The sequence below is a fragment of the Danio rerio genome, chromosome 2 (genome assembly GCF_049306965.1).
Source record: "Danio rerio strain Tuebingen ecotype United States chromosome 2, GRCz12tu, whole genome shotgun sequence".
NCBI lineage: Eukaryota > Metazoa > Chordata > Actinopteri > Cypriniformes > Danionidae > Danio > Danio rerio.
The window spans coordinates 60434212-60450000 of NC_133177.1; the positions used below are offsets into that span (position 1 = coordinate 60434212).

The following is a 15789-nucleotide window of genomic DNA, read 5'->3' on the forward strand; positions in this document are numbered from 1 at the left end:
CTGTACAAGAAAACTAAATGACCTCTAGTATAATTTAAATGAAGATACCAGTATTACATGATGAACACAGGACTTGTATTTGATCACTCAGGTGGTGGGAAATTATATAATAAAGAAGAGAAGCACTAGAAGCACTTGCTGATACTGTGATATAAAGAGCCCCAATGAAAAGATCCGCCGCAGCAGATATAATGAGCAAAATAAAGACAGATGTGGAGGACGTGTTGAAAACGCCTCTGAGACGCGTCTGAAGGGCCTGAGATATAAACCCTATGAAGAAAAAGCTTTTGTCTGACATTGGCAAGTTGCAGGAAAGTGATGAATAGGTGCTGCTGAATAACCTGGAATGCTTTATGTTCATATATAAGTGTGGGCCGTTATCGGCGTTAACGCTGTTAATCTATTCTCAAAGTTGTGTTGGGAGCTGGGTCTATTCTACGCAAGCTATGATGACTTGCGCTTTGATATTTTAGCGCGGATGTATACCTGACCGGTGAGCCATCTGACTATAAAGTGCCCTTCTGGATCAAATCAGCAGGATGCCCTTCTGGAACTTTCACTTACTTCGAAAACACGACTGACTACGCTTACATGGACATCTGTAGTCTAGTTATTTGCCTTAATAGACAATAATATAATTTTTTATGTTCTTATGTTTATTTCAAAGTGTTTTCGTGCCTAAACAAGGCGAAAGCACAGAACAGACTCGCATTTAAGAGCAAGGGGCGGCACCTTGTGGTTCGGCGGTATAGGTTGTGTATAGGGAGAGTCGACTCTTTAAGGTTTATTTGCCACCCTTCAGAGAAAGACTGAAAATACGGGAGAAATACGGGAAAATACCTCTATGGGATCATAGCGGGATAGAACTACAAAATATGGGAGAATCCCGGGAAAAACTGGAGGGTTGACAGGTATGCTCCAGAGACACATTTCGCTATCTATAGAAATGTACTGTATATAGGGGTCAGAATGAGCCTGGGTTGCATTTTCATGTTCAAAGGCATTGCGCAAAACTCAAAATATTCACGAAATATCATGATTATGGTCATCTTTAAGTCATCTAAACTGATAAAACACGATCATCACCAAAACCCAAACCCAGAGAGAAAACTTCATTTCCGCTGTATGTTTCTGGATGTCCCCAAAGGGAGGTTTTGTCAGGTTTAGTTAACTTTGTGGCATGATTTTGTCTACAAAAGTACAGATGAGCACACAAACCCTCACCGCGAGAGATCAGCCCCTGTTTCTGGCCTTGTAGTTTTAAAAATGCATGTGCTGTGGATTTTAAGCTGAATAGGCCTTGAATGAGCAGATGTGGATTTATTTTAGCATAAAAAAATCACTCATTTAAAACAGGCTTACTGTAGTCTACTACAGCATTTGCTACTTTGACATTAAAACAGTGAAATGGTTTAAACTCATGCACACTTGGGTTTTACATCATTAAACTCTTAGCTTGACAAAAGCACTGCAGTAACTCAATTTACTGTAGTCATGTGTTGTTCAGTTGTGGAAATAAAATCATCATCATCATCCAAAGCTAACAAAAGAAAAAAAAAACATATATACACATGTGTGTGTATATATATATATACACACACACACACACACACACACACACATATATACATATATAAATATATACATATATACATATATACACACACACACACACACACACACACACACACATTACACACACACACACACCTTACACACATTACACAATACACATAAATTAATGCAATTAACGGCAGTTGCAGGTTTTTTTTTTACTTCCTGATGTGGTCGATGTGTGTTCAACATGCAAAGAAATATGGATAAGACTAAGGAAGAACTTTTTGAAGGCAAGTTTCAGTATAAAATAATTAATGTGGGATCACCAGGCTCTCCAGCGTTTCATGCAATTTCAGGTGTTTCATTTTTAACTTTTGACTTCTGTTTTAATGGAGTTTGATACCGCAAGGCGAACAGAAAGAAAAACCTCCACATTTCGTGACTCGGTGGTCCTTTAAGGTATCGCTGCGTACATGGTAGACTTTTAAGAAGAGTAATATCTTAATCATATTAAAATCTGAGTATTGGTGTCCATGTAAATGTATTTAGAAAGTGCCAGATGAAGTCGCGAGCTGTCAAAGACATTCCTCTGCCTTTCAGCATGCGCCCTCCATTGTTTCATTATGTTTGACGTGTTTCCTCCTTAAACGCAATGAAAGCGTATGCTTTGTGTTGTTGTGTCAGAATCCTTGTGAAATACAGCCATACTTAAGAGCGCTTAGTTTAAGCAAATTTGATGAACGCAATCATGCGTGTTGAATCTGAAGGGAGTCGTTCCCTGCGCAGTCCTGCGGGTGTTATGTGTGTGTGTGTCTGTCTGTGTGTGTCTGTCAAGCCCGTGCACAGACCCTTACAGGAGCAGGTGCTGCAACGCAATCGCAAAGTGATGAGCATGTGCCTCCTGAGAGGGGCACCTAAGCCAATGAGGGCAGAGGGGCAGTGGCTCTAGCCACCGGGCCACCCCCTGTGCACGGCCCTGCCCTGTGTGCGCACGTGCAAAATTTTTCTACTTTATAATTAATGTTCTCAACCCACAGCAATACAACTTCACAATGAGTACAATTGTTTGTATTCAATACTTTATTATTATTATTATTATTATTATTTTCCAAATTCCATATCTGTAATTCCTGTATTTTGGCTTTTTTTTTTTTGCAGTACACTTGGAATCAAACATTGAAATCAATGTTTTCTTTATTGGTATTGATTGCTTTGAAGATCAAATGTCATTAACATGCCTGTGTTTTAATTTCAGTAATAAATATGGCTGTCAGGCCAGGATCTTGATGGTTTATTGTGGGTGTGTTGTTTACATGAAGAAATCTGTGTTACAAGTTAAACAATTCAAATTATTAAATTCTAACAATTATATTTTGAATTTAAATAGTTTTTGTTTTGCGTTTACATTAATTTTACATTTGAATAGCCAAAATTACAAGTTTCAGTCTTTTAAATGATTAATCGCGATTAATAAAAAAAAAAGTGTGATTAAATAGTTCATTTTTTTAAATCGATTGACAGCACTAATATATATGTATATATATATATATATATATATATATATATATATATATATATATATATATATATATGTATATATATATATATATATATATATATATATATATATATATATACACACATATATACACACACACACACACACACACACACACACACACACACACACACACACACACACACACACACACACACACACACACACACACACACATATATACATATATACATACATACATACATACATACATACATACATACATACATACATATACACATACATACATACATACACATACATACATACATACACATACATACATATACACATACATACATATACACATACATACATATACACATACATACATATATATATATATATATATATATATATACATATACATACACACATATACACACACACACGAGAACTATTTTATGTTTATTTATATTTAGATCTAAAATATATGTGTATGATATAAATGATATATAAATTTAAATATCTATGTAACAAAATTGTTTTGTATAGTTTTGTTTCTATGTATGTGTGCATCACAATAAATATATAACACATTATGTCAAAACAATTGTGCTGTTTTAGTAAGTTGCTTTAAATTCAAATGAAACAAATGAAACTGTGCACTCTTTCAAAACAGGGATGGGGTACAAATGCCTGTGCATCAGCATAGTGACAGATAGGGGCAGACTGGGGCAGCATTTTCACCCGGGAAAAGTTATTGAAGGTCAGGCGCTGTGTTTAGAAAAAGTAGGGGGGGTGAGCGGGCCATAATCACGGTAAACTGTCAGACCCTATGGCCAGTCCACCCCTGGTGACAGATCCTAAAACAATGAGGGAAAGATAATCACTAGTGGGCGGGGCTTTCCCCCTCTGATGACACATAGCTGACTGTAGACTGGTAAATCAGACTGTAGACTATATACAGACTGTATAATCTGTATAAAATCAGACTGTTTTGATCAAGTCTGATTATAAGCAATAATATTATTACAATTTTTACCATTAGAAGCTGCTTATATTCACACACTGCTGTCACACAAGTCTTTAATCCCCTTATAAAAAATTGATTTTTGCATGAGAGATCCACTTTAACTCAAACATTTGCAAGTGTGAACTGGTGAAATGCAGTTCCAAAGAATGAAATCAGCTCTTTCGGGCCTTGTAGCTTTAAATGCATGCATTAAATGAACAGATGTGGGTTTATTCAGTGTAAAGCGGCTCTGGTTCTATTTAACTACATGATGATGATGATGATGAAGATGGTCATGTGACTGAGAGGCGCAGCTGTCCACACGGAGCCTGAATTGAAAGCGACCCCCATCAGGACCCTTCATGACACGAATACTAAACAGTTCAGCACTTCAGAGTCTAATTGAGCATGTGCGGCTCTCTGAGTCAGTTAAACACTCGGCTGTAATGAGCACAGACACTCAGTAAAAAATGCTGGATTCCACACAATCCATTAAAGTTGGGACAGCATGAAGGAATTAAGTTAGCTTATTAGATATTACAAATTCAAGTGGATTGAACGAGAAGTTTTTTTAATTTCACTATCAGAGTTAGATTTTAGGACATCTATAAGCTATAGTGTGCTGAAAATCTGTGACTAAATTCACATTTAGAAGATATAAACCTGATATAGACATCCAAAGCTTACAGTCTGCCACTTCTGCCTAAATCAGGGGTGTCCAAATTCAATCCTGGAGGGCCGGTGTCCTGCTGAGTGTAGCTCCAACTTGCTCCCAACCCACCTGCCTGGAAGTTTCTAGTATATCTAGTAAGAGCTTGATTAGCTTGTTCAGGTGTGCTTGATTAGGGTTGGAGCTAAACTCTCTAGGACACCAGCCCTCCAGAACCGTGTGGACACCCCTAGCCTAAATGAATCAAGGATTTTTTTTTTGCAGTTACATACTTCAGTTTCTCATCAAATTGGTCATCTTTTGATCAATCACATGCTCTCTAGTATCTGACATGCCTCGCCTCCTACTCATTTGCTGCTTATTTGATGCGCTTGAGCTTAACCACTCTCATTGCAGAGCTGTTGGCTGTTTATTTAAAAAGGGGAGGAGCTACTATATGCCCCGCCTTTTGTGTTTCAGTTGAGATTACATTACATCATTAACATCAATAAAGCACAATTTAAAGCACTTCATGGGACCTTTGAGTAAAAAACTCAAGAATTGTGTTGTTTCAGCTCATTTTAAATAAGTAGTTTGAACAAACAGCAAACATAATTTCTGACAGAATATACTCTACGTCCAGGGGCGTCGAAACGACGGGGGATGTGGGGGTGGGGGTGGGGGGGGGGGGGGGGGGGAGGGGGCAAAACATTTGCTGGATAGGTTGGTGGTTCATTCCGTTGTGGAAGCCCCAGATTAATAAAGGAACTAAGCTGAAAAGAAAATGAATGAGTTCTGTTGAATACGTTTTGAATTGCTTTTAATTTTGGCATATTTTGTATTTATGTATGTGTTTTTTTCTGCAATAATTAAAATCTCAGTATTGCTAAAATCTCAATAATTAATCACTCAAAAACTATTAAAGCCATTTTTGATACCTAAAAAAAAATTATAATTGAATAAAATAATACTATAGAAATAAAACTATAGAGCAGGGGTCACCAATCTCGGTCCTGGAGCTCCGGTGCCCTGCAGGGTTTAGCTCCAACTTGCCTCAACACACCTGCCTGGATGTTTCAAGTATACCTAGTAAGACTTTGATTAGCTTGTTCAGGTGTGTTTGATTAGGGTTGAAGCTAAAATTTGCAGGACACCGGCCCTCCAGGAACAAGTTTGGTGACCCCTGCTATAGACTATATTAAAATATATATATATTTTACTATTTTAACGTTGACATGTTACCTAACTTACCAACTAAATACATTACAAAGTTAAAATATTTTTTTTCATAGGTTTTATAATGAGGTTAAGAAAATGAAGAAATAAAGAATGAAGAAAACTATTAAACTATTATATAAACTATAATAATATCTAATATTACACTGTTTAATAAATGAAATTCATACAATTAAAAATCACACACTTAAAATATGGAACAAGCAATAGCAAATCTGCAAAAATGTATCGACAAAGTCCATTTATATTTAATGACGATAACTATAAAAATGTGGTCTTTTTTAGTTATAACCTTCAGTGTATTAGTAACAATACAAAAATCAGATTTCTTCATGTGAAAACTGTACTTCACATATATAGTATAGCAGGGTTTTTCAAACTCAAATACTGATCATCATATCGTCCTCTTTTGGGTTTAAGCCCTGAACTTGAGGGCTTTGAATCGGGGGGTCTCAGAAACCGATCCATTGTATTAGCAGGCATATACCTGTATTGGCGGGCTTGCCAAACAGAAGTGAATTCACAGCTATGGCCTTCTGGGTAAAAAAGGTTTTCTTATTTTAGACGTATTATTTTTTTTTTAGCTTTGTTTAATTAAAACATTTAAATATAATAAAAAATACATATAATAATTAAACTTAATAATTATATTTTTATTATATAATATTTTTTCTCGCGCCTCCCCTGACATGCTCTGGCGCCCCCCAGGGGAGGCGCGCCTCACACTTTGGAAACCCCGGTAGTATGGTAACTGTACATTTACATTTACATTGTCATTTAGCAGACGCTTTTATCCAAAGCGACTTACAAATGAGGACAAGGAAGCAATTTACACAACTAAGAGCAACAATGAATAAGTGCCATAGGCAAGTTTCAGGTCTGTAAAAAGTCTAAGAAGGGAAGTATTAGTAATTTTTTTTTTTTTGGTACAGTTAGTGTGATATTCAGAGAGGCAATTACAGATTAGGAAGTGTAGTGGAGAGTAAATAGTTGAGTTTTTAGGCGTTTCTTGAAAGTAGCGAGTGACTCTGCTGTTCTGATGTAGTTAGGGGGTTCATTCCACCAACTGGGCAGATTGAGCGTGAGCGTTCGCGAAAGTGATTTCTTCCCTCTTTGGGATGGAACCACGAGGCGACGTTCATTCACAGAACGCAAGTTTCTGGAGGGCACATACATCTGCAGAAGTGAGAGCAGATAAGGAGCAAGGCCAGAAGTCACTTTGTAGGCAAACATCAGAGCTTTGAATTTGATGCGAGCAGCAACTGGCAGCCAGTGCAAACGGATGAGCAGCGGAGTGACATGTGCTCTTTTAGGTTCATTGAAGACCACTCGTGCTGCTGCGTTCTGGAGCAGTTGAAGAGGCTTGATAGAGTTAGCTGGAAGCCCAGCTAGTAGAGAGTTGCAGTAATCCAGTTTGGAGAGAACAAGAGCTTGAACAAGGAGTTGAGCTGCATGTTCAGATAAGAAGGGTCGGATCTTTCTGATGTTATAGGTGTGAATCTGCACGATCGAGCAGTTCTAGAAATGTGGTCAGAGAAGTTTAGTTGGTCATCAATTGTTACTCCAAGGCTTTTCACCATTTTGGATGCAGTAATGTTTACCCCATCAATCTAGATTGAAAAGTTATGATGTAGAGTCGAGTTGGCAGAAACTACAAGCATTTCCGTTTTAGCGAGGTTCAGCTGGAGATGATGATGATCTTTCATCCAGTGTGAAATATCCAACAGGCAGGCTGAGATACGAACTGGAACCGAGGGATCATCAGGATGAAAAGAGAGGTATAGCTGGGTGTCATCAGCATAGCAGTGGTAGGAGAATCCATGTCTCTGGATGACTGGTCCTAGAGATGATGTGTAGATGGAGAAGAGAAGTGGCCCAAGAACAGAGCCTTGAGGTACCCCAGTGTTTAGATGCTGTAGGTTGGACACCTCTCCCCTCCAAGACACACTGAATGACCTGTCAGTGAGGTAAGATCTGAACCATTGTATAACAGTGCCCGCAACGCCCAGTGACTCGAGCGTAGATAGCAGGATCTGGTGGTTGACAGTGTCAAAAGCAGCTGACAAGTCCAGCAAAATGAGGACTGATGATTTAGAGTCTGCTTTAGCCAGTCTGAGATCCTCCACGACCGAGAGCAGGGCAGTCTCAGTTGAGTGGCCTTTCTTAAAGCCGGATTGCTTGTTGTCCATGAGATTGTTTTGAGTAAGAAAGTCCAGGACTTGATTGAACACTACTTTCTCCAGAATCTTGGCCATGAATGGAAGCAGGGATACTGGTCTGTAGTTTTCAAGTAGCGTATGGTCCAGGTTGGGTTTCTTTAGCAGTGGGGTTACCCTAGCCTGCTTAAATGAAGTGGGGAATAAACCACAGTCAAGAGATGTGTTAATTATGTGAGTCAGTGTTGGTATGACTGCAGGAGAGATGGCTTGCAAGAGATGAGAGGGAATGGGATCGAGTGGACAGGTGGTTGCATGGCTAGATAGCACGAGTTTGGACACCTCAGACTCAGAGAGCTGAGAAAAAGAGGTGAGTGTGTGTGGTGTTGGTGGTGTACCTTGCGTGTTTGTTGTAGGTGCAGCAAATTGAGCACTGATTTTTGCAGTTTTGGTGCAAAAGAATGTAGCAAAGTCATCAGCAGTAAGTGTGGAGGATGCGGGGGGAGGAGGAGGATAGAGGAGGGAGGAAAATGTTTTAAAAAATAGGCAAGGATTAGTGGCATTGTTGATTTTCAGACGGTAATACGTCTGCTTTGCAGAAGTAACCTCAGCTGAGAAAGAGGACAGAAGAGTTTGGTATGTTAAGAGCTGTGCAGGATTTTTAGTTTTCCGCCAAATTCTCTCTGCAGCCCGAAGTTTTGAGCGATGCTCACGGAGAGCATCTGAGAGCCAGGGTGCAGGAGGACTGGCACGGGCTGGCCTGGATGCAAGTGGACATAATCGGTCTAGACATGATGCTAGTGTGGAGCAGAGTGTATCAGTGGCACTGTTCGAATCAAGTGTAGAGAGTTTGCAAGATGGAGGAAGAGAGTCTGAAACAATGGTGGATAGTCTATTGGGTGAGAGAGATCGTAGGTTTCTGCGAAAGGTAACCAGTGTTGGAGTGTGTGGTGGCTCAGGAGTAATGTGGATGTTGAGAGACAGAAGGAAATGATCGGATATTTGTAGTGGAGTTACTATTGTTTGATCAGTGAAGCAGTGTCGTGTGTAAATAAGGTCTAGCTGATTACCTGATTTGTGGGTAGCAGAAGTAGGTGCTCTTTTTAGGTCAAAAGAGGCAAGCAGAGTCTGAAAGTCTGCAGCTTGCGGTTTGTCAACGTAAATGTTGAAGTCACCTAGCACCAATAAGGGAGTGTCAAAATCAGAAAAAGATGAGAGGAGAACATCCAGTTCATCTAAGAAGTGACCTAATTTACCTGGTGGGCGGTAGATGACAACCACATTTATGTAGAAGGGGTGGATAATGGTGACTGCATGGAATTCAAAGGAGCTGATTGTTGGCAGGGACGGTATCAGAGTAAATTTCCATTCTTTGGAAATTAGTAGTCCAGTCCCACCCCCTCTCCCTGACTGACGAGGAGTGTGGGAAAAAGAGAAATTAGCAGAAAGAGTAGCATGTGTAGCAGTGTCCTCCGGCCTCAACCAGGTCTCAGTTAGAGCCATGAGATTATAGTCAGAATATGTAGCTATGGAGGTAATAAAATCTGCCTTGTTAACAGCTGATTGACAATTCCAGAGGCCCACAGAGAGAGAGAGTTGTGAAATAGTAGATACATGTATATAACGAAGGTTGTGAGGATTAAGCCTGCAGCGTACCTCCCGTGTTTTGCGAGTGTTAGTAACAACAGGAATTAGAAAACACATAATAAAAGTGCACTGACAACAAAAGATAAAGTAAAAAAAAAAAAAAAAAGTAAAGTACTTGAGTGCTTTGTCGATGTCTTTGCTCGGTGGAGTCGCGCAGGTAGAGTCGATGGTCTTTACACTCGTCGGTCTTGAGTCGCGCAGGTAGAGTTGATGGTCTTTACACTCGTCGGTCTTGAGTCGCGCAGGTAGAGTCGATGGTCTTTACACTCGTCGGTCTTCACACGAGGCGGTCTTCACACGAGGCTGCCGCGACCGCTGCCGCGGTTAACTAGTTGTTTATATAACCCCAAAGCACTAGCTGATTGAATTCAGCTGGACACGCCTCGAGAGTCAAAACAAGGGCCGAAACTGAGGCGGACGACGCGAAACCGCATCTGCGTTCGCTACACAAGCTCTTATAGTAACCAAGGAAACAGTGGCTAAACACTTCTAGTATTATACACAACTGAAAGCAAGTTTAAATGTCCTACAACTTTACACAAACAGCTGAAAACAAGTCCTCAAACCATACACAACAACTGAAACAAGTCTTAAATGTACTTACAGGCTGCTGGTCTAGATGCTAAAGTGCTTCTCCTGAAGCACTTTAGCATCTGTAATGTATATGTAGTTCAAATACATGCTTGCTTTTCTTTAAGCAAGGTTTACTGATGAGCAATAGTACTAGTGATGACTTTATAAACCTCTTATAATCTGGCCAGTAAAAACATAAATATACAAAATACAGCAATTTATAAGAGAGTACCACTTTCCTCTCTGTTCCTTCATTCATTGTGCTTCTCCAAACAGCCGTGTTTCCGCTGGCCTTCGTCCTCCAAGCCATCAGATCTGCAAATGACACCCAAATTAAAACCTCATTAACATTTGGCTTAGTTTTTGGCTTTTTTAGCTCCAGACTGATTAAAATGCAGTTTGGTCGCTGTCCTGGACACATTCAGATGTGGGTTTTGTGGGTCACAGCTCAGGGATTCAAGTGTTCAGACAAAAAGTTACTGTAACAAGGTTCTTTGTGTGGGAAGAAGAAGACAGGGTCGGCGTTGAGGTAAATAACAGATTTCTTTTATTTTTAATACTGTATCACTGTCAAGGCCAGCTCACACTGTGTGGCCGTCGTTCAGCTCTCTCTCTCTCCCGACTGTTCCTCCCGTTCTCCTTAAGACGGGTGTCTCTCCGGTCCAATCACTAGAATAAACAGGTGTTGCTTATTATTTCGGATTGGCCTGCTGATTAGCCGCCGGGCTCTGAGCATGCTCTCCCCCTTTATTGGGTATTCGATCATGCTTACCTCTCCACATACCCCCACCGCCCGCCTCAGGCCGGGGAGCCGTCCGGCCTGCAGCCCTCCCCCCCCCCGCCCTGGAGAGGAAGTCGGCTACAGCCATCTGCGCCCCCGGTCTGTGGATCACCTTGAATTTAAAAGGCTGTAATGCTAGATACCAACGGGTGATCCGCGCGTTGGTATCCTTCATACGGTGGAGCCACTGGAGAGGAGCATGATCTGAACAGAGGACGAATTCCCTACCCAGGAGGTAATAGCGAAGAGTAAGAACGGCCCACCTGATCGCCAAACATTCCTTCTCTATGGTGCTGTACTTAGCCTCACTTTTACTTAGCTTGCGGCTAATGTACAGCACCGGCCGCTCCACTCCTGCCACCTCCTGGGAGAGAACCGCCCCCAGACCCCGATCGGACGCGTCCGTCTGTAAAATAAAGGGGAGAGCAAAATCAGGAGCGTGCAATAGCGGCCCCCCACAAAGTATAGATTTTACCTTTGAGAAGGCCTGTTGGCACTGCTCCGACCATTGGACGGTATCCGGTCCCTCCTTTTTAGTGAGATCAGTCAATGGGCTGACAAGGGCCGAATAATTAGGGACAAACCGCCTATAATATCCTGCCAGTCCCAAAAACTGTCTCACCTCCTTTTTGGTCTTGGGTCTCGGACAGGTTGCAATGGCTGCAGTCTTATCAATTTGGGGCTGCACCTGCCCGTGACCTAAGTGGAAGCCCAGATACCTTACCTCCACTCGCCCAATTGCGCACTTCCGTGGGTTGGCCGTGAGCCCGGCCCGTCTCAGCGCCGACAATACCGCCCTCAGATGTTGCATATGCCGCTGCCAATCATTACTGTAAATGATGATGTCGTCTAAATAAGCAGCGGCATATGCTGCGTGAGGGCCGAGTATTTTGTCCATCAGGCGCTGGAACGTCGCCGGCGCCCCGAACAGCCCGAACGGAAGCGTCACAAATTGGTGCAATCCAAACGGCGTAGTGAAGGCTGTTTTTTCGCGGGATATTGGAGATAAGGGGATCTGCCAATAGCCCTTCGTTAAATCCAATGTCGAGTAATATCGAGCAGCACCTAACCGGTCGAGCAACTCGTCAATACGCGGCATTGGATAAGCGTCGAATTTCGACACAGCATTCACCTTGCGATAATCCACACAGAACCGGACCGAGCCGTCCGTCTTAGGTACCAAGACAATCGGGCTGGCCCAGTCGCTGTGGGATTCTTCTACTACTCCCATTTTCAGCATATTATTCAATTCTTCCTGAATCACTTTTTTCTTGTGTTCAGGCAGGCGATACGGCCGGGTCCTAACGACCACGCCCGGTTCGGTCTCGATATGGTGCTGAATCAGGTTGGTACGACCGGGCAGGGGCGAAAACACGTCCGAGTATTCACGTTGGAGGTGCCGGATGTCGAGGAGCTGGCTCGCTGAGAGATGATCGCCCCCGGTGACCAGAGCGCTCGGCCGTTCACGGCCGGAGCTCTCCGGCCCCAGGTCATCCTCGTTAGTAACAAGCGTAGCCAGCGCCACGTCCTCCGGCTCCCTCCACTGCTTAAGCAGATTAATGTGATAAATCTGACGCGAGTCAGCCCTGTCCGAACGAACCACCTCGTAATCGAGATCACTGACTCGTCGTGTGACCACAAACGGCCCTTGCCACTTGGCGAGTAATTTAGAGCTGGAAGTGGGTAGCAGTACAAGTACTTTATCTCCCTGTGAAAATTTACGGAGTTTAGTGCCCTTATCATATCGCCGGCGTTGGTCATCCTGAGCCTTAAGCAAATTCTCTGTAGAGAGCCGCCCCAGTGTGTGGAGTTTTGCTCTAAGGTCCAGGATATATTGAATTTCATTTTTACTTTTAGAAGGCTCGTCCTCCCAAGCCTCTCTAACAACATCCAAAACCCCTCTGGGCTGTCTGCCATAGAGAAGCTCGAAGGGGGAAAACCCCGTGGAGGCTTGGGGAACCTCCCGCACAGCGAATAATAAGGGCTCCAACCACTTATCCCAATTTTTCGCGTCCTCGTGAACGAATTTACGGATCATTGATTTAAGCGTGCGATTAAATCTTTCCACCAGCCCGTCTGTTTGTGGGTGATAGACGCTGGTGCGAATAGATTTAATGCCCAATAATCCGTAAAGCTCGCGCATCGTGCGTGACATGAACGCGGTGCCTTGATCAGTGAGAATCTCCTTGGGGATTCCCACACGGGAGATGAGGCGAAACAGCGCCTCCGCAACGCTCTTTGCTGAGATGTTACGGAGCGCGACTGCTTCCGGGTAGCGGGTTGCATAATCCACCAGAACTAATGCAAACCGATGCCCGCGTGCGGATCGCTCTAATGGCCCGATGAGATCCATACCAATTCTCTCGAAGGGGATCTCCATAATTGGTAAAGGGCGCAACGGCGCTTTTGGGGTGGCCGGCGGATTTACCAGCTGACATTCACTGCACGCAGCGCACCATCTGCTGACGTCACCGTGAATGCCCGGCCAAAAGAATCGGGTCATGAGGCGATTTAGTGTGGCCGCCTGACCTAAATGTCCGGCCATAGGATTAGAATGAGCCGCCTGAAAAAGCATTTCCCGGCGGCTCTTTGGTACTAATAGCTGGGTTGTATCTTCTTTTGTCTGAGTGTCTTGGGTCACTCGATACACCCTATCATTAATAACCGCAAAATACGGATAGGAGAGGGGTCGATCAGGCTGGAGGATTTTCCCATCAATAACTTGCACTCTTTCGAGTGCATGTTTTAGTGTATCATCACGCGACTGCTCCAGGGGAAAGTCTTTACACCGGGAAATTCCCAGCCCTTCCCCTGAGTCAGCGCGTGACGTCACTGCTTGGGATTCCCCCAGCTGAGCGACACGTCCCCTATCTGGCGATTTCTTCTTCCAAGAAACACCCGCACATAAAACTCCCAATAATCTATTGAATCCAGGCCAATTAGTTCCCAGAATTAGCGGGTGTTTGAGGTGCGGGTTAACCGCTACCTCCACTCTATGCTTTTTCCCCCGAAATTGAATATCTATTGCCGTTAGCGGGTAGTGAATAACATCCCCGTGTACACACCTTACCCTTACCGTGCGGCTCATATCCAAAGCCGGGTCTTGAAGCAAGCTTTGGTGGATGGAGGTCTGATTACACCCCGAATCCACCAAAGCTTGATATGTACCCCCTTTTATACTCACAGGTATCCGGTATAGCCCGTCGCGACCGGGGGCGACTGCTGGCACATCGGGCAGGCGGACCAATGCACCCACCTCCATCACGGAGCAGTTCTCTGGTGCATGATCCGCCCCCCCGCAATGCCAACATGCCGGCCCAGACCTTCCCGTTATACCCCCGAGGGCAGCAGGACCAACTGATTGGGCCGGAGAGAGACCCGTCATCGCTGTAGGCCCGCCCATGCCACGTGCCTCCCCGTCTCTATCCCGATAGGTGCCCCAGCGATGCGTGCTGCGCTGGGGCTCCGGGCCTGGGATCCGCCTCCTGGGAGTCGGTATGGGCGGTCCCCTCGATCTGGGCCTGGGGATAGGAGGAGAGAGAGAAAGAGGAGGGACAGGGGGAGAGAGAGAGAGAGAGGTTAGTTCGCCGACCCTGGACCTCGCTACCAGGTGATCCTCCGCCAGCTGGATGGCCGTTTCCAGATCGTCTGGTCGGTGGCACTGGACCCACTCCGATGTTCGGGAGGGAAGGCGGGCGATGAACTGTTCCAGTACCACAGCGTCGACGATCTGATCGATGGTCCGGTCATCCTGCACCAGCCATCTGCGGCAGGCGTCACGGAGCTGCTGGGCGAATATGAAGGGCCGACCGCTCTCCTCCAGCTTCAGCGACCGGAAGCGCTGGCGTTGTTCCTCCGGATTGCGGCCGGCCCGCTGAAGTATGGCTCGTTTCAGGTGCGCATAATTCAGGAGATCCTCGGCCGGTAGCTGCTGTGCGGCGGTCTGGGCTTCGCCCGACAGCAGCGGGATGACTCTCACCGGCCAATCGGCCCGGGGCCACCCACACGCTCCTGCCATCTTCTCAAACAGGTCTAAGAAGACTTCCGGGTCATCTTGTGGCCCCATTTTGTGTAGTGTGATGGGAGGGTGGGTGGCTGATGTTGCTCCGGGCTGGATCCCCTGCTTCAGCATGCTCCGGACGAGCTCGCGGTCCTCGCGCTGGGCCTCCACAAGGACCTTAAAGCGCTCCTCCTGCTCGGCTCGTATGTCCAGGATCTCCTGGTGTTGTTCACGGTGGAGGACCGCGAGCGCCTGGATCACTTCTGCAAACGGACTGGTTGACGGAGTGGTCATCTTAGCGGCGAGGTCTCTTCTTCTTCCCCGGATTTCGGCACCACTGTAACAAGGTTCTTTGTGTGGGAAGAAGAAGACAGGGTCGGCGTTGAGGTAAATAACAGATTTCTTTTATTTTTAATACTGTATCACTGTCAAGGCCAGCTCCCACTGTGTGGCCGTCGTTCAGCTCTCTCTCTCTCCCGACTGTTCCTCCCGTTCTCCTTAAGACGGGTGTCTCTCCGGTCCAATCACTAGAATAAACAGGTGTTGCTTATTATTTCGGATTGGCCTGCTGATTAGCCGCCGGGCTCTGAGCATGCTCTCCCCCTTTATTGGGTATTCGATCATGCTTACCTCTCCACAGTTACTTTAAACATTCTCTAAAAACTCTTAAAAATCTT

At 44.3% G+C, this 15789-nt stretch overlaps 1 protein-coding gene across 7 annotated transcripts in view; it reads right to left on the reverse strand.

Annotated features, from left to right (window-relative positions):
• The window catches only part of ncana (neurocan a), a 248356-nt gene that overhangs the window by 184414 nt on the left and 48153 nt on the right, over window positions 1-15789 (reverse strand). For 6 of the 7 annotated variants that reach the window (XM_073931819.1, XM_073931821.1, XM_073931830.1 and 3 more), the window contains exon 2: window positions 10564-10646. The exons of the other annotated variant lie outside the window; for it this stretch is intronic. The gene's annotated coding sequence lies outside the window, so the exon portion shown is untranslated. The remainder of the gene's footprint in view (window positions 1-10563; window positions 10647-15789) is intronic. 7 annotated transcript variants of the gene reach the window in all.